The following is a 23,863-nucleotide window of genomic DNA, read 5'->3' as shown; positions in this document are numbered from 1 at the left end:
ATAAGAATGCTGTTGATTGGTCCAGTGGTGAGGATTTTTGTTTTCTTTACATTAGCCATCAGAAAAATGCTAATTAAAACCAGTGGTCAGGATGTGGCGAAACTGAAAATCTCATCCACTGTTGGTGGGATTGTAAAATGGTACACCTTCTGTGGAAAACAGTTTTGGTACCACATGCCCCAGCAATTTCACTCCCAGGTACATACCTAAAAGACGTGAAAACAACCTATCTATTGTCTGGCTGAAAACTGAGCCGCAGACCTGAACGGTGACTAAGGGCCACAGTCTTGGCGGTCTCACCATGTCTGACAGTAAGCCTGGTGTGTTTTGTGATTTTGAATTTGGTTTCACATTTTCTTCCACTCAATCCAGGACATCTAATACCTTTGAAAACAGTTGGTAGCCAGGCACCATCTAGTTCTGGTCTCAGAGTCGGACGGTTCATTAGTCCACTGGACTAATTGATTCCATGTATCTTTGTTTCTTTACTTTTCTCTCCTCCAGACAGGGATAGACCAATAGCTGCTCCTTTAGATGGCGGCTCATAAATGGCTCAGTGGCTCCTCACCAAAGTAGGATGTAGGATATAGGATATCCATTGTCTTTGTGGACTATGTAATGCCAAGAGAACTTGGTGTCCCCTGAGACCCCTGGATCAGCAACTCATTCCCCAAAAGTGTTTGGTTATATCTATGAAGTTTTCTTAAGTTTGCCCCCTGTATGCTCCTCTACATTCATAATTTTATTTGTAGTAAAGGTAAATATCCCCTATATATTTATATTTGTGGATATATTGTTACTCTCCTTCCCACGCCTGTTCAATCTGCTTATCTATTCAATTGTATATTGCCCTCCCAAGTAACGTGTATTAATTTCTTCCCAAGTTCAAAATAGTCTGTTGTACCTTGAAATTTACTTGACATTTCCATTTGAAAGTTTTGTAAACTACACTGTTCCCTCTTTTTGTATTGTTATAAACTGGTAACTCTGGTTCCCTATTTTCAGACTTATAAATTTGTTTTACTTTGTATATTTCAACATCTGGGTTGGTTTCTGGGTAGTGGTGTTATGCATGTAAATCTCAGGTTGTTTATTGTTGTTAATTCTTTGTCCAAAGAACTGGCTTTGCTATTTCTAGTAAGGTTAGTCTGGCTTTTACAAATTCCTTTTATTTCTGTTTATCGGGAAATGTTCTAATTTTGCCATTGTATTTGTTGGGGACTTTCTTTGGGGGCCTATCTTGTTTGGGGTTTGTTCAGCTTCTTGAATGCTTATCTTGTTTTCAGGATGTTAGGGAAGTTTTCTTCCAACAACTCTTTGATAATTTTCTTTGGACTTTTGTTTGTGTGTGTGTGCGTGTGTATGCTCCTTCCTATTCTGAAATTCTAATCACAGATAAATTATTCCTCTTAATGACATCCCACATAATTCTTAATATTTTTTTTGTGTGTGTGTTCTTTTTTCTTATTGTTTCTCTAGCAGATTAGTATTGACAGATTTGTCTTCAAGCTCACCAATTTGGCCTTCCACTGATTTGCCCTTTCAATGTGTTATCGATTTCTGAAATCTTAGTATTAATCTTTAGGATTTATTTTTGCAGTTTCTTATGTTTAATTTTGTCCATTTGTTCTTGCAGTGTTTTCCTGAATTCTTCTAAAGTGTTTCCTGTGTTCTCCTTGCTTTCTTCTATAGCTTTCTCTCAATTTTTTTGAAGGTACCTAAGTATTATTTTTAAAAATTCCTTATAAGGCAGTTCCCATGCATTTCTTCCTCAGAAAAGTCTTCTAGTTCTGTATTTTGGTCATTGGCTTGAGATGATGATCTGTCTTGTTTCTTTGTGTGAACTGAAATTGCCTGTTTTCACTGAAGAAATTATACTGTTGTATTTGTATTTAACTGATGCACACAGGCATTCACCACCTGTCTGCTGGTGGGTGTGATAGAGGATGTGTGTGTGTTTCTGCAGTTCTCTGTTGGTGTAGCTCAGTTGAGGGCAGGGATAGCCAGTGCTGTCTGCTGTCTATTGATGATTAGATAGTTCGTTACAGGAGTGGATAGTGGCCCTAGCCCAGTAATTGGTGCTGAAGAAGGTATGGCTATGGCTGGGCTGTTTGGGCACAGATATTGTCTCCCACTAAGTGGGACAAAGCAAAAAAAGAGAGGATAAAAACAAAAACACCCAACAGCAAATAATAAAGAAAAAAAAAAGTAGGCTAAGGGGGAAAGCAGGCTAACAGCAAACAAGAAATAATTTAGTAACTAACAAGCAAAAAAGGAACGGAAGATCAAAACAAGAGAAAGGAAAATGTGAAAAAAAAAAAATATATATATATATACAATAAGCAAAACTGGTGGTGGTGGCTATGTGCCTGCCGTGGAGTCGGTTCCTACTCATAGCGACCCTTTACAGGGTTTCCGAGGCTGTAAATCTTTTCGGGAACAGAAAGCCTCATCTTTCTCCAGTGGAACAGTTGGTAGTTACAAACTGCTGATTGTGAAGTTAGCAGCCCGATCCGTAACCATTACGCTACCAGAGCTCCTAAGCAAAACTAGGGAGGGGAAAACAAAATAGTCAAGAAAATGAAGAGAGTTAGGAGGCGGGATGCCTGTTCCCAGATGTAATCTCCACAGGCCTAGATGTTGTCTGGGGCCAGGGTCCTTGTTCCCAGCAGTTGTTCTTTTAGGCCAATAGGGCTCCTGAGGGTAGGGTGGCTGGTTACAGAAGTTCTGGGCCTCCCAGTGGGGCCAGGAGCCGGTACTGCACGTTTTGCTGGTTTGATGAGGCAGGGGTCAAGTGCCTCCGGACACAAGAAAGGCTGCACCCAGCCAGACTCCAACTGCAGGCAGAGCAGGGTGGGGGTGCTACCAGCCAATGGGTGGGTGAGGGTGGGAGCTGGCCATCAGGAGGGTGTGGGGAATAAGGAACTATCCCACCTTTCTCGTTGCCGGCCACTGGAATGTGACTGTGTGGTCAGGCCACTGCCATGATGGAACACTGCTTGCAAAAAGTTCTAAATGGCCACACAGCAGGCCAGCTGACAGTTCACCTGTCTGTCTCCTCTCTTGCTTCTTATGATCAGCTTTTTCTCCCAACTTGTATTCAGTCCACTTCTCTACCTTTCCTTCTAAAGCTTAGGGTTCCACGATTTTCATTCGTATCTGTTTCACTCAGTCTCTTGTGTCTTTGCTGTCGAGGGTCTGTGTCTGCCTAGTCTGCCATCTGGCCATTATCTTGTCGTTCGATTTTTCCACAAACTTTTTGAAGCCCCTCATACATACAATGAAATATTGTTCAGCTATAAGAGAAATGGTGTGGAATGATTGAACTTTGAAAAGATTACGCGAAGTAAAAAAAAAAAAAAAGCCACAAAAGGAAAAATATTGTATGATCCCAGTTTTATGAATAAGAAAATGCACAGAGACTCAAGTTTATTAATGGTTACTAGGGTGGGTGGCAGGGGGAAGGGAGATTAATCCCTGAGTTCCGATTAAGGATGATGGAAAAAACTGGAACCCCACAGTGGTTATAACTGCACAACATGGTAAATGTAATGAATGCCACTGAGTTGGACACATGAAAATGGCTCAAGTGGCAACTGTTTCGTTACATATGTGGTTTTTGTTGTTAAGTGCTGTCGAGTCGATTCCGACTCATAGCGACCCTGTACAGGGTTTCCGAGGCTGTAAATCTTTACGGGAGCAGAAAGTTTCATCTTTCTCCTGCTATATATGTGGGGCAGTGGGTTAATGGGCTGGACTGCAAAATTGGCTTGAACCGCAAGATTGGTGGTTCAAGCTCACCAGGAACCCTTACACTGGGTTGCTATGGGTCGGAACCAACTCGAAGGCACCAACCCTACACAGGGTTGTTATGGGTTGGGGTTCCGAGGCTTAACTCTTTGCAGGAATAGAACACCTCATCTTTCTCTTGCAGAGTGGCTGTGGGGCTTGAACCACGGACCTTGTAGTGTTCATTTCTGTGCTTATTGTATGGAGCCACTGCACTCCCCATATATATTAGCACATTTTAAAAAGCTTAGTGCATAGATACTAGTATTTAAAACCCAAACAAACAATCCACAATGATAGCATTATACACTTATCAGAATGGTTAACGAACCCCCAAACCAGTGCCACCACCAAACGAGGGTGAGGATGTAAGGAAACTAAGTCACTCATACATGTTGCTGGTGAGAAAGTAAAATGGGACAGCCACTCTGGAAAGCAATTTGGAATTTTTCTTATAAAATTAAGTATTCGTTTACCCTATGAGCCAACAACCCCCTCTTGGGCTTTTATCCCCCAAAATGAAAACTTACATATACACAAATACTTGTCACAAATGTTCATAGCAGCTTTATTCATAACAGCTCCAAACTGGAATCAACCTAGATGGCCTTCAAGAGGTCAATGGCTAAACACATTCTGTTGCCTACATACCATGGAACACTGATGGTGGTGTGGTGGTTGTGCCACTCATACTGACCCTGTACATGGTTTCTGAGGCCATGAATTGTTTTTTTTCTATGGGAGCAGAAAGCCTTTATCTTTCTCCTGCAGAGTAGTTGGTAGATTTCAACTGCTGACCTTGAGGTTAGCAGCCCAACTCGCAATCCCTGATGCTACCACGGCTCTTTCCAGGAAACGTTACTTGGCAACAATTAGTGATTATTATTAAAGCACTACTTTATAACTCTCTATAAAATGCTACTTGGGATGAATTAGTGATACATGTCGTGTCAGGGTGGGAAGGAGGCTGATATAGTCATAAAGGGCAACACGAGGCCTCCTGGTGGTACTGAACTGTTAGGTTATCTCCCCTGTGGTGGTGGATACACATGTGGTGATAACTTGAAATTAAAGTATATATGGGACTCTCCTCGTATGGTGCTGTAGGCTAAGTACTGGATTGCTAACGACAAGGTCAGAGGTTCAAACCCACCAGCTGGTCCTTGGAAACCCTATGCAAGATCATCATGAGTCGGAACTGACTCCACGGCACTTCACCACCACAATGGGGAAATATTGAATGATGCAAGAAGCATCATGAGAGGGTGAGAGGAACACAGAGTCACTGTACCAAAGCACCACTTGTCTCTCAGTTTGTCCTACTGTGGTGGCTTGTATGTTAGGATCTCTGAATTATTTCCTACAATTGCACATGAATCTACAATGAGCTGTGTAAAGTATTTCAATGGAAAGAAAATTGATGGGCAACTTTATAACATTAACATCACTAAAAGTGGGGCAATCAGACACATGCCCCAGATGTGATCCAGTGAGACACACAGCACTGTGTATGAAGTACTCTTGCCCACCAACAATTGAGCCTGAGCCTCATCAAACCCCTAACTCTCCCCCCAACCCCCAGATCACAGGAACTTTGAGGGGGAGAGAAACATGTCAAACATTACCACAAAGATATAAGCATCCAAGTTCAGAAAGAAAAAGCAAACCAACACCACAGTGACACCTGTTTCTCCATCAAATAAATAGCATGAAAATACAAGGAGAGAGATAACGGGCAGAGGTTAAAGAACCAGTTATAAAGGATGGGCTTTGTTTGGATCCTGAATCAAACCAACCAACTGTAAAAACAGTTTTGAAACAAATGGAGATAACTGAAACATAGACTAGGCATTGTATGATATTAAGAAATCACTGCTATTTTGTTACAAACACAGGCATATCTCATTCCGCTGTGCTTTGCTTTACAGAAACTCTTTTTGTGGTAGTTTTTTATGTTTTGTTTTTTTTTGTACAAATTGGCAATTTTGTGGCCACCTGCATGGAGCAAGTCGATCAGTGCCATTTTCCCAACAGCATGTGCTAAGTGTCTCTGTCACATTTGGGGCATTCTCACAGTATTTCACACTTTTTCATCACGCTAATGACAAACAGTCTAGGATTAACCTAACTTGTCTATTCACTGGGAAACCAAACAATTCATATAGCTCGTTTTCTTGTGAGGGTCTGCAACTGAGCCCACAGTATCTCCGAGATATGCCTGCGACCTAGTTTTAAAAATCTTCACATACTTTCATATTGACAGGAAAATGATGTCAGGATTTCCTTCTAGTGTCCTTCAGACAAACAACAACAACAAAAACTCCAAACCACTGTGTTGATTCTGACTCATTTGTTGTTGTTAGGTGCTGTTGAGTCAGTTCCGACCCACAGCGACCCTATGTACAACACAATGACACACTGCCTGGTCCTGTGCCAACGTTACAGTCGCTGCTGTCACGCTTGAGCCCACTGCTGTTTCCACTGTGCCAATCCATCTCATTGGGAGTCTTCCTCTTTTTCACTGACCCTCGACTTTACCAAGCATGATGTCCTTATGTCCAAAGTATGAGAGACGAAGTCAAGCCATCCTGTCTTCTAAGAACATTCTGACTCATAGCTACCCTACAGAGGGTTTCTGAGACTGTAAACCTATGGAAGTAGATAGCCTCATCTGTCTCCCATGAAGTGGCTGATGGGTTTGAACTGCCAACCTTGTGGTTAGTAGTCCTGTCCTCTGACAGCGCCACCAAATTAAGTGCTGTCAAATTGGTTCTGACTCACAGCAACCCTTTATAGGGTTTCTGAGGCGTGATGGTAGGTTTGAACTGACAACCTTGCTGTTAGAGGTCCAGTCTTTCTCCTATAGTACCATCAGGGCTTCTTGTGGTGGTTATGTGCTGGGGAGTGGGGTCCTACTCTCAGCGACCCTGCATAGGGTTTCTGAGGCTGTCAATCTTTTCGGGAGCAGAAAGCTTCATCTTTCTTCTGCGGAACCACTGGCAGTTTTGACCTGCTGAGCCTGAGGTTAGCAGCCCTATTCCTAACCACTATGCTAGCCCCCGCCAAAATAACAAGGGACAGGAGAGAAGAAATCAGAAGGATAGCAAAACAGACTATTTCTCATCGCTGAAGTTGAGTGATGGGTACACAGAAGCTCCTTAAGTGATTCTCCCTTTGCTTTTGTTGACATTTTTCCAGAATAAGCTTTCAAATACACAATCTCTAAATGGTTCCTTATGAAGCTGATGGGTTGTTTGATGGCAGATTATCATTTTACTACACAGAAACGCACGTAGGGGCTCAGGTGAAGTACATACTGTTAGCATGTCCTGCTTACCTGTTCTACCACCTTCAGAGCTTGTCAGGGGCTGTTAGCAAGAGAGAGTGAGCTGTGGTGGCACTTGGGAAGAAAGTTCTGAAAATGAGTCAAATTCACATCTTTACACACTAGGTTCAGAACGTTTTCCATTCTCGGCACAATAGACTACACACCCAGCAGACAGCAGACAGCTTTCCTTGCAAAGTGGAGAAGTTGGGAACAGGATCCCCAGAAGCTAGCTCAAGTTGTCACCTGCACTTCCTATTGCTGAGAGGCACTGAGGACACCAGGACTGAAATATAAAAAGCTACTCCATTGTCTTCCTTTACTCTCTCTCTCTCTCTCTCTCTCTCTCTCTCTCTCTCTCTCTATATATATATATATATATATATATATATATATATATATATTGTGTCTTCCTTTACTCTTAGATGAACTTCAGAAAGTTTCACCTACAAACATGTATTTTCTAGCTTATGGTCACTTTCAGATTTAGGAGTTCAATTTCTGAGGTAGGAGATGAAAAATAAAACAAAACAGAAACCAAACCAGAAGAAAACTGAGAAGCAGTCTATCACAATTGCTACAGCAACCAAGTGACTCACCTTGAATTTCAGTCAAAACTGCTCGTCAGACCTTCAATTAGAGCATGAGTCCAAATACGGTGTATAACTGCAAATGACATGTATGTCATATGGTGTGCATACAAGATGCGTTTGGGGCGCACTTCATAAGCACTCACTTTTATCTCGGGTGTCTGCTAGCATTAGTAATGATTATACCTTCACACGGTTCCCTATTCATTCTATTTGCCACTAAATTCAGCATCACCCCCTGGGCTATAAAAATAAACCTTTGCAGAGGCTGTCAGCTTCTCAGTCTTTTCTTAGGACGAATTACTGCCAGAGAAGCCCCAACCAGCCTGAATAACATAGTTACTAGTCAAAAAGCAATGCAAATCTTAACCTAGTCTTTAAATGTAAGACCACCATCAGAATTGGGTTCCTAGTCCTAAAATTCTTCAAAGAGTGCTGCTGGTGGTTGTTGCTAAGTGCCATCGAGTCGGTTCCGACTCATAGCGACCCTGTATAAGGTTTCCATGGAGCGACTGGTGGGTTTGAACCACCAACTTTGTGGTTAGTAGTCCAGTGCCTATTCAGAGATAAAGAAGTGGTTCCACAAATCTGAAATTACCATAGCCGTAAAGCTTTTATTATTCGAGTTTCCAGAGTATAGGAAAACACACAGTGTAAGAAACCCATATAGCAAAGCACCTACGACTGCTACTGATAATATTTTGAGATTTACCGTTTATTCCTTTTTCTATGTTTTCCCTCCCCAATCACTATCAGACCTTCTGTGCTAACTTGGGATCTGTTGTGTGTGTGTGTGGGGGGGGGGGAGTTGTCTTGGTTTTTAATGAACTACAGCCTAAGTATTTTCTCCATGTCATTATCACATGAGTTTTACTAATTACACAGTATTTCTATCTTACGGAGGAACAATGATGTAAAGTAGCATTAATGCAAGTCGAATAGAGCAATTTTAAGATGCAAACATATTGTGTAATTAAATCTGTTAACTTAGCCATTTGATAAAAGAACCAAAACACCCCCACAGGTCTTTGGGGTTCTCCAAAGCAGCTTATAATATACAGAGCTATTAGCTTACAAAAAATTTTCAAAATAAACTAAACTGCTCCATTAGGTCCAAGTAAATTAAAAAGCAAACAAAACAACAAAAATTGAGGTTTGAACATTAAGTGAAGATTAGGATTTCCAATTATAAAAAATTTAAATAAAAAATGATTACGATATAAACCTGAGTGTTTAAAAAAAAAAAAGAGAGAGAGAGAGCTAAAATGAATAGAGACAAATACTGCTAACTGGAGGGGCTTATAATCATTGTAATGAAACAAAATATACGATTTGTTGAATGTAAAACTGATGATCTGCCCTGTAAACTTTCACTCAATTCACAATAAAAACTTAAAACACGAATTTATAAGATTCCTTATCACATACATGAATTACAGCCACATTGATGGTCATCTTTCAAAAGCTCCCATCCCAACTTCATTAGCTGGTCTGCTTGTTGCTGTTGTTATTGTCAGGTGCCATCGAGTCAGTACCGACCCATAATGAACTGTGCACAACAGACTGCAACACCGGCCTGTCCTGTACCATCCTTGAAACTGTTGTCATGCTTGAGCCTACTGCTGTTGCATGGTGTCAATCCATCTCATTGGGGGTCTTCTTTTTCGCTGACCCTCCACTTTATCAAGCATAATTGTTTCTGGGTAGGCCCCTAATACATGGTGATCCCATGTACACCCATAGGATTTTCACTGGTTCATTTTTTATGTTTTAAGTTTTTATTGTGAATTAAGTGAAAGTTTACAGGGCAGATCGTCAGTTTTACACTCAACAAATCATACACACTGTTTCATTACAATGATTATAATCCCTTCCATGTACCATCAGTTAACAGTATTTCTCTCTATTCATTTTAGCTCTTTTTAAAAAAAAAAAACAAAAACATTCAGGCATATATAATAATTGACACCACCAAAGGGCATATTCTGCAAGTCTGCCTCCTGGCCACCAGCTCTCAGTCCCTCTCTTTCCATCAGTCTAGAGTCCTCAGCTGCTCCCTCTCTCCATGTCCCCATCTCTGCCTCCATCTCTGGTGTCGCTGCTTCTCTGGATAAGGTTCCACATTCCGCTTGTGCTCTTCTTTCTTGATGGTCCTAGGGTCCTCTGTTTCTGGACTATAAAAAATTAACTACTCCCCAATTTTTGTCAAAAAACTTCTACCTTTACAATTTTGATTAGTCAAATTAGTCATGATGACAATTACTCACTATTGAATCATAAGAACCTTATTCCCACTTCCTTTCACCAGACCTGTCTAGACAAGATGAAAACTATTCAGTGGGAACTCTAACTCCCCCCACACACTCTGAAATTAAACTCCCTCTTGAAACTTTGTAAGTCAGTCACTTTATGCCCTTATCGCCCCCTTCTGGCTTGTTTTTGAAAGCAGATTGCCAGGCTTTTCTTCCTAGTCTTTCTTAGTCTGCTGAAACCTGTTTAGCATCATAGCAACACACAATCCTCCACTGACAGAGGGGTGATGGCTACATTAGAAGTGTACTTGCTAGGAACTGAACCCCAGTCACATGCATTGCTGTTGTTGTTAGTGCCGTTCCAACCCACAGCAACCCTGTATAGGGTTTCCAAAGAGCGGCTGGTGAGCTTGAACTGGCGACCTTTTAGTTCAAACGGACTTTGCAGTCCAGTGCATTAACCCACACAGTGCCACACCAGGACTCCACCTCATGCATGGAAGGTTGAGAATTCTACCACGGAACCATCACATATATACTTATATGCTCTACTTACTATATGAAAAGTTAATGTCATAACCTGAAGCCACTCAGCAGGCTGGTTTCATTTTAAGCTATAATTTCCCTATTGACCCGTGTCCCATCAAAGATGAACAGGCCAGAAACTGCTTCTACCCCTATGAAGAATGATTGGAAAACTATATAAATACAAGCTCTACAATATTTTTAAGTGAAAACTGCAGGTTTTTTTAACCCCTAGGGGTTTGCAGGGATAATGACTGAAGTGCTGTCGAGGCAGCTGATTAGAACACTAACTTTACATCAGCCACAAAACAATTGTTTGCAGAAAAAAAAAAAATTTTCCATGTAGGTTGTGAATTTTTACAAAACAGACTAATGACACGGTAAAGAGGAATTGAGCTTCCTGTTTGCCTGGGAAGCGGCCCTGGCGACCCAGTGGCTCACTGATCATCTGTGAACTACCAGGCTAGCAATTTGAACCCACCAGACAATTTGTGGGAGAAACAAATGTGGCAGTCTGTCCTGAAAGATGATCACCTGGGCAACTCTATGGGGAGCAACAGTATTTCTCTGCTGCATAGCGTCACTAGGTGTCGGAACCCACTCGATGGCAATGGGTATGGCTCCCTGAACTACAGAGAAAAAAAAAAAAAAAAAAAGGTTAAAAAATTAGAAAAAGCAGACTGGAAAACATTGCTTTGTGTTAAAACTGATAAAGCAGTGCTTCTCAATGTGGTCCCTGCACCTGCACCTGCAACATCAACAGCACTCAGAAGCTTGTGAAAACTTTTAACTTCGTGGGCCTCACCGAATCAGAACCTTGTATTGAACAAGTCTTACAGGTGTTTCTGATACACACTTAAGCATGAGGACCACTGCTGGAATCCCAAGAAGACAGTCAACTTGTTCCATGGAAATTGCCACTACTGCCAACAGAATAGAAACCAGAACAAAACCAAACAAAAATGGCTTACTTCTCCACACATCTGACTTCCTTCCTCCTGGCTGGGTCTAATGATCAAAGAGTTCTCAAAGACATCTTTAACCTAGGAGTTATTTCTGCCCCAACTCATGGAGTACAGACCCTGCTGGAGAAGATGTGTGCAGAGTTCTCCTCTTTGCAACTGTTATCTAGCTGCTCCAAAGCCAACTGATAAACTCTGAACAACAAATTAACATGTTTATCCCTTGTCATCAAGTTTATTCTGACCCATAGTGACCCAAAAGAACAGACAATGGTCCCAAAGGGTTGCCACGGCTATAAATCTTTACAGAAGCCAACCACCACAGCTTTCCTCGCCTTCCCCAGCATGGCTGGTGGGTTTGAGCTGCTGACCTTTTGGGCAGGAGCTCGGGTAGTGCAGTGGTTATGAATCGGGCTGCGAACCGCAAGGTCAGCAGTTCGAAACTACCTGCTGCTCCGCGGGAGAAAGATGAGGCGTTCTGCTCCCGTAAAGATTTACAGCCTCGGAAACCCTATACAGGGTCGCTATGAGTCAGAACCGACTCCGTGGCACATAACAATAATAATGTAACAAATTTAACTATGTATTCTGCAGTTCTCTTGAGGGAAAGGAAGAGTAGTCCATTACCAAACAGACGAGAAAACACTAGCTCGGCCAAAGTCAACATCCAGTACTGGAGTCCCTGTATAGGCCTTCTCCCACTTGAAGACAACAGCTAACATAAAGCCCGTTCTACGTGGAAGACTTCAGTTGGCTTTTCGTTTCCAAGATTCTTTTTTGCTCCATTCCTTTCTTCTGTATCTAAGTTAAGAGCCCTGGTGGTGTTGTGGTTAAAGCACATGACAGCTAAACCAAATAGTAGTGGGTTCGAACCCACTAGCTGCCCTATGGGAGAAAGATGTGGCAGCATGCTTTCTCATCAAGACGGCAGAGGGTTTTTGAGTTTATCACTGGCCTAAGATCCAGATCTGGGTGGTACAAAGGGTTTGGGTTCAACTCCTACCCTAAAGTTTGGTGGTTCAAACCCATCCAGTGGCACTGCAGAGGAAAGACCTGGCAATCTGCTTCTGTAACGATTACAGCCAAGAAAACTCTATGGAGCAGTTCTCTGTAACATATGGGGGTACCAGCAGTCAGAACTGACTGGACAGAAACAGATATGGCTTTACAGGTTTATACTATTGGCCTGGGGTGTGTGTGTGTGTGTGTGTGTGTGTGTGTGTGAATACCTTGGCTATGTTTAAAGCTGCTGATCTTGGAATGAAATCCTAAGATATACTGATATGGCTGGCTTGCTTTTCACTTCTGGTTCATCCTTCCCAAATAGTGGAAAGACCATCATCATACATCAGAAGATCTGGCTCTTAATCCCAACTGGGGGACCTTGGACAAGTCATTTAACTCCTTCCTTGGCCAAGTCCTTAAAGTTCTTGGCCACTCTGGCTTTAACTGTGAAAATGAGATACCACCAAATTGCCAAGGCTGGTTGTTGAGTATTAAATGAGATGGCACTGTAGGGTAAGTGTTGGGCTATTAACCACAAGGTAAGCATTTCAAACCCATTATTAGCCACTTTGTGAGAGAGTTACAGTCTTGCACGCCCTAGACAGGGTCACTATGAGTCCGAACTGCCCCGATGGCAGTGAGTTTGGGTGAGTACATTGTGAAGCTACACATCCATTCATTCCACACACATTTATTGAGAGGCTATTAGGTATGAGATGCTTTTCTAGACATTGAGGACACAAGTGTGAAAGCAAAATCCCTTGCCCTAGAGGACCTTACATTCTAGAGGTAAGATTTATGATAAACAAATGATGGCTATGCCCATTCCCCACGCCATTTCTTTTTTTCTTTCAAGGATTCAGATTCCTCATGGCCTTTATTAAGGAGACTATGAGCAAGGAGCCCTGGTGGTGTTACAGGCTAAGCAGTAGACTGCTAACCACAAAATCAGAGGTTCAAACCCACCAGTGGCCTCACAGGAGACTGATGGGTTTAGTTTAGTTTCAGAAACCCTATATGGGGTTGCTTTGAGTTGGAATCAATCTCAACGGCAATGTGTGTTTATTTTTTTCTTTTTCTTTTTTGGTTAAGAGCATGAGATAACGGTACCTTTACAACACTGTTAAGCAAAGGGTAATTAAATTGATCTGACTTGATGCAATAATGAGGCTTCCCCAGTTTCCACCAGTTCCTCCAGTGAAATTCATTATCTCTGAAGGAAGAAATTATACTAACCTAGAGAAGGCAAAGAGAATAAACGTTTGTGATGATAGCAAAGCAAAGCACTGCACTGAACGTCGTGCTCAATCCTTATGGAGAGAAGTGGACAGTCCTATGTATCTGCATCTCTAACAGGGTCTTTCCTGAGTCCAAACTGATTGAATATGACCTGATCATGTTCCAGAATCTTAGTTCCTGATTAAAAAACAAAACACTTCACTGTGAGGTTGGAGTGTCAAAAAAGCAGCTTCCCAGTTGGTCACAGGAATGGTTAGTCTGGTATAGAGCTTATTTGGGGGAGGGGACTTGTTCTGCAGGACAGGGGCCCAAGTAGCCCGTTGTAAAAAAGAAATGCGTTGGAAACCACACTGCAGTCTCCATTGAAGGCAACGAGCTTTGAAAGAGGCCTCTGCCCAGTGCACTAGGTTCTGAGACAAAACAAACAAAAACCTCACTCAGAAGCCCAATGTTGATTCTTCTCATCCCATTTGGGGCAAAAAAGGGCAATTCATTTTTTTTTTTTAACAGTTATATATTCATTTCTTTGTTTGAGTCCTGGCACAATATGCGCAAATCAGCAAGCCACAGTGGACCCTACAGCTCAGAGACCTTACACAAACCTTGCAGAAGATGGGAAGACCTAGCCGAGGGAGCCAGGAGGGCTGCAGTTGGAGGGAGGTGTTTCATTTAAAGGGCACGGAGAAGAACACGGTCAGTTCCGCAGGCCGTCCAAGCCTCCACGGTGTAATATTCTCTGCGGATACTGCCTCCATAGAAGGCCCTCCGTTAGTCCTCATCTATCTCTCCGCCCTTTAAAACCATCACCACTACGACCACCTCACAATCTCATTCTTCCAGGTGCTGCCAGAGCTCTATCGCTAGCCCCCCCCCCCAAATCCCCGCACCCTTCGAATTGTTATGTCATCCCTTGCCACCTCAGTCGGTCACCCTCTCCAGCCCCCAGCCCAATGGTGAGCCCTCTGATGTCTTGCAGCATTGCCAAATCTCCAGCTTCCAAGCCCTCATCCGTATCTCACCTTCATCCCTATCCCGACCCCTCCTCTGACCCAATCCCCACCAGATCCCGACCCCATGCCCGCCTCACCTGCAGCCCAGGAAGACGTGGTTGGTCCAGGCAGCGGAGAGAGCAAGGAGCTGGTCCAGCGCAGCCCCGGGATAGCTGTGCAGGTGCCGGCAGATGAAGCTGCGCCGCAGAGCCCACTGCCAGTCGCTTTCGTGGCTATAGCGCCACTGCTCCAACACTGACTCGGGCGGGGGCGGCGGGAGGGGCGGCAGCGGCGGCGGCGGGAGGGGCGGCAGCGGCGGCGGCGACAGGAAGTCGCCCCCCAACAGCAGACGCCCGCCAGCCATCTTCTCCGCCCCCAAGCAGGGACCCCCAGGGACGAAGCCGACTGCGAGCGCTTCGGGATGGGCGAGGGAGAAGCAGCGGGGGTCCAATGGGAGGGGTCCGGTGCAGATGGGCACCCCGAGACGCCAAGACCAACTATAGGGGGGACTGGAGTGTGGGGAGACGGTGAGAGGAGAAGGCGAGCACAAGCTCCCGTCCAGACGCCGGGCACACGCCCGATGCACTCCTCCACGAGTTGCAAGAGAAGGGCTCCCGCGACACAGTGCGCTGGACAAACCCAGCCAGGTCCTCCGCTCCGCAGCGCTGCGGACTCGCAGACCCACTCACTGCGAGGGGAAGGGAAAAGCAAAACCCAGAAACCAGCACGCTCTGCTCCCCTCCTCTGGGATCTAAGCCTACCTACCCCGCGTGCAGCCTGAGGTTGTGAGGGCAGTGCGCATGCGTGACTGCTGTTTCCTAACTTCGAACTCCCGTTGGTGAATCTCGCGCGACTTACTTCTTTTTCCCTTCTATGACAACAAGTTCGGTCCTATGACGCACTTTGGTGACAAACCGAGGGCGGGGACTCCGGGAGGCGATTTGAGGAATGTTCTTTGAGGTTCTCTGAGGTTCAGGAAAGTGGTTCCTTTAAGTCCCTGTAAAGCGTTCTCAGGTGTTTGTTGGTAACAATGGCTCACCTGATGCTTTTCCCTGGATTTCATAGCAGTGAGACTATGTCCTTAGGGAGGGACATGGGATTAAAATTGATTTTATGCTTTTTTTTTTTCTTTTAAATGTCAGCTCTCTGAGGTGCCTTTTCATCAGCGGATACCTTGAGTTCCTTGAATCATGAACTTTTTATTTCATTGTGAAGACGGTGAAATTCCCAAGTCACCCACTTTTATCATTCTACTGTTGTTGTTGTTAAGTGCCATCGAGTCGGTTCTGACCCATAACGACCCTCTGTAGGGTTTCCGAGGAGCGGCTGGTGAGTTTGAACCTCTGACATTGCAGTTCAAACCGACTTTGCAGTCCAGCCCATTAACCCACAGTGCCACACCAGGACTCCCAAAGGGTAAATTATTGTCTGGTGCCGTCGAGTCGGTTCCAACTAATAGCGACCCTGTATAGGGTTTCTGAGTAGTAGTATACAGGATTATTTATGTCCTAACAGCAGGACCATTGCATGAGGTGGCTTTGACCCGTTACTCTCTTTAGCTCTTTAATGACATATTCGTAACTACACGGCACGTCTTATACATGTGTAGGGACAGAGGGATATTGGACTGATATGATATGCTACTCAGAGGTCAAAAATTCAAGTCATCAATGTCTGAATAAACAAATAAGGTCAGAGGTGAAGTGACAAGCCAAGGGCTGTAGAGATAGCTCATAGGCTCTAGGACATGTAACTCCGTCTCCAGCGTTTTCCCAGTCACTTGCCATTTTGTTACCCTGGTTTATTTTCCTCACAGCATGTATCACCTTTTGAAATTCTTTCTAATTTGACTGTAATCTCTCCTACCAATTGCTGTCAGTCAACTCTGTATCAGAGTGGAACTGTGCTCCAGAGGGTTTTCAAGGGCTGTTTTTTCAGAAGATCACCAAGCTTTTCTTTTCAGGGTGCCTCTAGGTAGACTCAAACCTCCAACTTTTTAGCCAGCAATCCAGTTCATTAACTGTTTGCACCACCCCTCAATCTCTACCCGCCAATCTCACCTTCTAGAATGTAAACCCCATGAGGGCAGGGACCAGATTGGTCTTGTTTTTAGCACCCAACTGTATCATAAGACAAAACCCATTGCCGTCAAGTCAATTCCAAGTCATAGTGACCCTATAGGACAAAGGAGAACCACAGGGATCCCAAGACTAATCTCTATGGAAGCAGACTGCCGCATCTTTCTCCCTTGGAGCAGCTGGTGGGTTTGAACAATGGACCTTTTGGAACACTTAACTACTGTAGCATCAGGGTTCCTTTGGCTCCTGTTGTTGTTGTCAGGTGCCATCGAGTCGGAACTGACTCATAGCAACCCCATGCACAGCAGAACGAAACAATGTCCGATCCTGGGCCAACCTCACTACCGCTTCCACACTTGAGTCCATCAATGATGTCACCTGGCTGATCCATCTTGTTGGGGGTCTTCCTCTTTTTCTCTGACCCTCCACCTTACCCAGCATGACATCCTTCTCCAGCGACTGTTCTCTCCTGACAATGTGTCCAAAGTATGAGAGATGAAGCTTAGCCATCTTGGCTTCCAAGGAGCACTGTGGTTGCACTTCTTCCAAAACAGATCTATTGGTTTTTTTGGCAGTCCATGGCACTTTCAGTATTCTCCTCCAACACCACAACTCAAAGGCATCAATTCTTCTACGATCTTCCTTATTCACTGTCCAGCTTTCGCATCCATATGAGGTTATTGAAAATACCATGGCTTGGGTCAGGCACACCTTAGTCCTCAAGCTGACATCATCTTGGCTCCTGTAGGTATTCCATAAATATTTGTTTGATTTAATGAATGAAAGTACTTTCCATTGCTCCATACCTAATGAAATTCAGTTTCTTGGAGCCTATACATCTGTATTGTTTTATTGTGAATTTTTATTGTGAAGGTTTACAGACAAGGTCATCAGCTCTACATTAAACAAGCTATATACCTTATTTCATCTTAATGATTACAATCCCCTCCCTGCAACAACATTGATTCTACTTCCTTCCTATTTGCATTTTACATTTCACAAATGAACAAGGCAAAAATATTTGATGTACATTTACAACACAAAGTTGTAATTAAGTGCCATCGAGTTAGTTCCAACCCATAGCGACCCTGCATAGGGTGAGCTTGAACCACTGACCTTGCAGTTCAAACCGACTTTACAGTCCAGCACATTAACCCACAGTGGTATGTTAGGATTTCTGAATATGTATATATTCATTTAAATGTCCAAAGGGCACATTCTGTCGTCCAAACTGCTTTCCACAGGCACACAGCCACTGTCTCTGCTGTCACCAGTTTTCTACGTAGGGATCTCACGCTCCACTCATGCTCTTCCTTCTTGATGGTCTTGGAATTGTCTGTTCCTGAAATGAAAGAGTAACTACTCCCCCCCTTTTAGTTACATATCGTCTATAATTACAGTTGTGACTATCGCAATTAATCCTGCTAACAGTTACTCACAATTGAATCATAAATTCCTATCACCGTCATGCCCCATCCCCTTTCACCAGATCCATCTGGGAAAGAAGGCAAACTATTCAGTGGAGATTCTACCTTATCCACCTCATTCTGCAACTAAGCACACTCATGAAAGCTTATAAACCAGCCACTTCATGTCTTTGTAGTTCCCCCATTTTTGATAGCCAATGTATACGTTTGTCATCCCTACCAATCCGGTACACTGAGGAAACAAGGTTGTTCCTTGATATAAAGAATCCTTCCATTCTGGTTGGAACTTTGAGTCTCTGCATTCATAGGCAAAGGACTAGGTTATTGAATTGCAGCAATTTGCACTTGTTCTCAGTATCAAACATCTTTATCTTCCTCAGTTGGAATTCTGGTTAGTTAGCCACCCAAGTTAGGTCAAATGGGTACTAGCTGCAAGCTTGGGAGTTCACACACATACCTCCTTGCACTTCAGACCAGCTGGTGGCTTTACTCTCAGCCCTAGCCCCCAGGAGCTAGGTCTCTGCTCATGGGCTCAGGAGCCATACTCTTCTCTCTCTCACCTTTCAAGGTCAATGTGTGCTGATGGAACATGGCCAAACTCAGCCCACATCTTCATTGCTGCTTTTCCCCACTTCCACTCAAGAGTAGATCCAGGTGGTGACCAGCAAGTATACTAGACTGTTCGTGGGTTCCCTTGGAGTTTCCATCCTAGAAGGGGGTTTCCCCTGATGAGCTGACTTTTCTTTCCTTGATGCCTCCAAAGCAAACAGCTTGCTTGATACTCAAACAGCCGAAGTCTGCCTGTTTTTCTGCATGTCTTTCTTTCAATAAGAATCTTCTGTTCTTCTAGCAGTTCTGGGTTGGTCTGTATGTCTTTTCAAGTGGAAATGTTGAAACCTATGTTTTAAGATGATTTGTTATTTTATAACGGGATGAATTTCAGCCTAAAATGCCAACCTTCATCAACACCAGCATTGTGATTAATATGCACCTTTCCTAGAAAAAGATCTGAGAAAAAACAAACGACTTCCTCTCAGCTTGGAGTAAATGTTTGTCATGGTATGTTGTTGTTGTTAAGTGCCGTCGAGTTGTTTCTGATCCATAATGACTCTGTATAGGGTTTCCAAGGAGCAGTTGGTGAGCTTGAACCACTAACCTTGCAGTTCAAATGGCTTTGCAGTCTGACGCATTAACCCACAGTGCCACACCAGGTATAGGGACAAGTAATTGCGATGTAATTTTTGGATTTAGATTGCAAAATGAAAGGCAATGAAACAGATGTAAGAGGCTGCTCCCAAACAGCCATAAATGTATTCTATTTATAATTCTTGCTATGGAGTGACCAGTTTTATCTCTAGAAAAACAAAACAAAGCAAAAAATTGACATGATCTTCCACGACCTCCATTCCCTGGTAATCCATTTTATTTTTAAATGGCCAAACTCTCATCTCATCCCCTTCTCAGGGTTATTTGAACCACTGACCTGTGGTTAACAATCCAGTACTTTTCCTACAGCACCACACCGGGACTCCAGTGCTACTATATCAAGCCCTGTATTTCCTAAGAATAAGGATACTCTCTTACATAGCCATAGACAGCTATCAATGTTGAGACATTTAAAATTGTTACAGTATTTTACTCAATAATATACCCTCCATAGCATTTATTTTGCTCAATAATATACTCTCCATAGCACAGAAGTTTCTTTCATGAGTAGGATTTGAAACTCCTAAACAAAGCTGAATGATGGCTGAGCAGAGGTCTCAGAGGGAAGGATGAGAAAGACTATCATTGCAATCTTAGAACAATCCACAGGACTTTGGTAATTATCCATCTTTCTTCCCTTCATCATCTTTCTTCATTCTAGCACATGTTCCTTCCGCTGCCTTTTATTCTATACACACACTCCTGATCCTGGCTCACTTAGTACCATCCCATAAACGATCCCCATAATTAGATCATCAAGATTTCTTGACCAAAGAATTCTGCATACAATATGCTTTTGAGGAACGTATGATAACACACCAAAAGCCATAGCTATAAACTCCCAATGACCAAATCTGGGATAATTTGAGCACCAATAAAATGAAGGGCAGTAACAAATTATGGACTTTTTTTTCAATGACTAAGTGAGAGGAAGTCATCAGTACACACTGATACTAAGATTAAAAAAAAAAAAAGAAAGAAAGAAAAGAAGAAGAAGTTAACTAGAGAAGAGGGAGAGAGGGAGAGCCTTTGCCTATAGTGCAATGTGATGTGCTGACTGGCAAATGGGGAGTTGGAAACTCATTTTGTAGATTGATTCAGGCAAGAATAATAAATAGAAGCTACATCTAGAATCGAAGGCACTTAATAACAACAACAACATCTAGGGAGAGGGTAATTTTGTTGAGGAACAGGAGATTTTGGATGGACTTGTAGTTTCTCCCCACAGATTGATTATTAGTAGCAGGAAAGAAAAAAACCCCAGTAATTATATAGTAGAGAAATTGGGCAACACCTTGACCCTAAATGAGAACATTCTATTTTTAAACGGGGCTTCAAAAATATCAGTGTCAGAAAAAAACAAAGGAAAGGTGTTCCAGATTAAGAGACTAAAGAGGTAGGCCACCCACGTGATCCTAGATAGATCCTGTATGCAAGAGAAACAAAATGCTATGGAGGGTATATTATTGAGTAAAATATCCTTATTCTTAGGAAATACAGGGCTTGTTATAGTAGCACTGGAGTCCTGGTGTGGTGCTGTAGGAAAAGTACTGGATTGTTAACCACAGGTCAGTGGTTCAAACCCACCAGCCGCTCCTTGGAAACCCTACATGGAGTTGCTATGAGTTGGCTAGACAGCACTTAACAACACCAACATAGCAGTTAACCCTGGTGTCGTAGTGGATTACACGTTGGGCTGCTAACTGCAAAGTCAGTAGTTCCAATTCACCTGCTGCTCCGTGGAAGACAGCTGAGACTTTCTGCTCTCATAAAGACTTACGGAGTCGGAAACCCTATACAGGGTCGTTATGCGTTGGAACCTGATCGTACATGGCAGCAGTAGAAGCAGCAGCAGCAACAACGTAGAAACTCAAGGAATCCTGGTGGTGTTGTGGGTCATGCGTTGGGCTGCTAACTGTAAGGTCAGCAGTTCAAATCCAACAGCTGCTCCATGGGAGAAAGATGAGCGTTTCTGCTCCCATAAAGACTTAAAGCCTTGGAAATCCAAACATATATCCTATGTTGTTGCTATGAGTCAGAAACAACATGATGGCACACAACCACCACCATCACCATAGCAACGCAGTGTGAATGTGGTGGTGCTGTAGGAGGAGAACTGGACTGCTAACCACAAGGTTGGCAGCTGGAGCCTACCAGCCACTCTGTAGGCAAAAGAAGAGGTTTCTGCTCCTGTGAAGATGTATCTAGCCTTGGAACCCCTACATAGGCTTTTGCTGTAAGTGGGTGCAGGGGTTGCATGGCACCATTAGATAACTAAGATAGAATTTGGTACTGAGAAGTAGGGTGCTGCTCTGACAAACACCTGCAATATGGAAAAGGTTTTGAAATTGGGTAATGGGTGTAGGCTGGAAGAGTTTTAAGGTGTCAAATAATAAAAGTCTGGATTGCCTTGAAGAGACTGTTGGTAGAATTATGGAATTCACAGACAATCTGGTAAAGGCTCAGAAGGAAGGGAGGTAAACTCTAGTGAAAGTCTCTCTCATTTGAGAAAATATGTATGGCAACAGCAATAGAATGTTGCTAGAACTGTGGATGTTAAATGTGCTTCTTGCGAAGCTTTAAAAGAAAATGATAACCATGTGATTGGACAATGGAGGAAGGGCAGTGCTTTTTATTCAGTGACAAAGAGCTTGTCTGAGTTATCTTCAAATGTGCAAGGTAGAACTTGAAGATGATGAATTTTGATACCAGTCTGAGCAGATTTCTAAACATGATCTTAAAGGGACCACTTGGTGTTTCCTTGCTATTTATAGTAAAATGCGAGAGGAATGAGAATGAAGTGTGTCAAATTCAAACAGAACTTAAAGATTTGGAAAATTCAGTTGTGCAAGCCGAGGACCCATTTCCTAGAATGTTCACCAAGGATGTGGCTACACAATATTTTGTTAAAGAGATTAAGTTTGTGATGGATGGATCCAACCAAGTACCACAGCAGAAAACTCATCAGCTGAGACTGACAGGGACAAAGAAAGATGGAAAGGTAAAAACACTGTCGGCCTCTTGGAACTCTACAGACAGGAAACAGGTCAAAGGAGCTGCATTTATTGACCTTCAAGAAAAGAAAAGGACCATTTCTGAGGCAGCTTGGAGATCCAGTAGAACTATTGGAAAGTCCATGGGAAGCAGGGCCTTCTTGGCCACAGCCTCCTAGGTTTCAGGGTTGGATCTTTGCCAACTGGGTTCCCGAGTGTGGGGCTGACATTAAGGTGTACCAGGGAAGTGAAGTCACTACCCAAAGCTGGGGAGTCAGGGCTGCCATGCCCAAGGGACAGAAGAATGGGCTGGCTGGGACCAAGGGAGTAGGGTTGCCCACTCAGATGGACTAGAAGAATAGGGCTGTCCAAGGCCGAGGGAGCAGATTTGCCATCTCAGTGAGCCTGGAAGATGGAGTTGAAATCCTGGACTTGGGACCGCCCTTCCAAATCCAGAGGGCATGGCCAACCTCCAGACTCTGGAGAGTGGGGCCCTTACCCATATAGTTTCAAAGAGCAAGGACTATTTTCAAGTCCTGAGAGCTATTGTAATTTGCTCTGCTAGGTTTTGGATTTGCCTGGTGCTTGTTATCCCTTCCATTTATCCCAGTTGTATTGGGACTGTCTACCTTGTGCCTGTTCTATTATTGTACTTTGGAAACACGTAACCTGGATTCTGGATTTCACAGGTTTACAGATGAAAAGGAATTTTGCTCCAGGATGGAATACTCCTAAAGTCTCACCCATATTTGATTTATATGATTTTAGACTTGAAGTTATGACTTTTAGAATGATGTGATGGGGTGAATGTGTTTTGCATGTGGGGAGGACATGTACTTGGGGGTGGGAAGAAGGGTAGAATGTTATGACTTGAATTGTGTCCTCTAAAACTCTTAGTTAGCCTCTACTCCTGTGGTTACATGAGTCAACGTCAATAAGCAGGGGTCTCTGCAGAGAATAAGCAGATTGAAATGGAGAATGAATATTAGGAAGTATTGGAAAATATGATTGCAGTTTCCACCAGTCTGGAAATTCCTTAAGGGCAGAATCTAATTAGATGATATGTGAGCATATTCCGCAGAGCATAGGGCACTGGCCAAACCCACAGGAAATGCTCAGTAAAGAGTCATACTGAGCGCTTACTGGCTAGTGAAGGCCAGCATGTGACCCAGTGGGAGGAGTTCACGAGAGAACAAGCAGGCTGAAGTGGACGAGGAGCACAGAAGAGCCATGGAGCCACTGAAAGGACAATATGCTGAGATGGAGAAGGACCTAGCGAAATTTTCAAACTTTTAAGAACTTGAACCTCAACAATTTCAAACCAATGAGAAAACATTGACTACCCCAACCCCCAAATATTCCCACCAAACCATTTAGCCTCTGTTCAAGTATGGCCATATATTCAATGACACTCTTTTATCAGAAGAAAAAAACAACTGCAGGATCCCAATTAATGTTTAATAAAAGAAGAGTGCTGTATATA

At 43.3% G+C, this 23,863-nt stretch overlaps 1 protein-coding gene across 1 annotated transcript in view; it reads right to left on the bottom strand.

Annotated features, from left to right (window-relative positions):
* NKRF (NFKB repressing factor) overlaps window positions 1-14,921 on the bottom strand; it is a 21,546-nt gene extending 6,625 nt beyond the window's left edge. Inside the window, exon 1 of the mRNA XM_006872102.1 lies at window positions 14,775-14,921. The gene's annotated coding sequence lies outside the window, so the exon portion shown is untranslated. The remainder of the gene's footprint in view (window positions 1-14,774) is intronic.
* Between the last annotated feature and the right edge of the window lie 8,942 nt (window positions 14,922-23,863).

This window comes from Chrysochloris asiatica, unplaced genomic scaffold, assembly GCF_000296735.1.
Source record: "Chrysochloris asiatica unplaced genomic scaffold, ChrAsi1.0 scaffold00183, whole genome shotgun sequence".
NCBI classification, from domain to species: domain Eukaryota; kingdom Metazoa; phylum Chordata; class Mammalia; order Afrosoricida; family Chrysochloridae; genus Chrysochloris; species Chrysochloris asiatica.
Note: the sequence above shows the minus strand (reverse complement) of the source record. Positions and strands in the feature narration are given on the sequence as shown.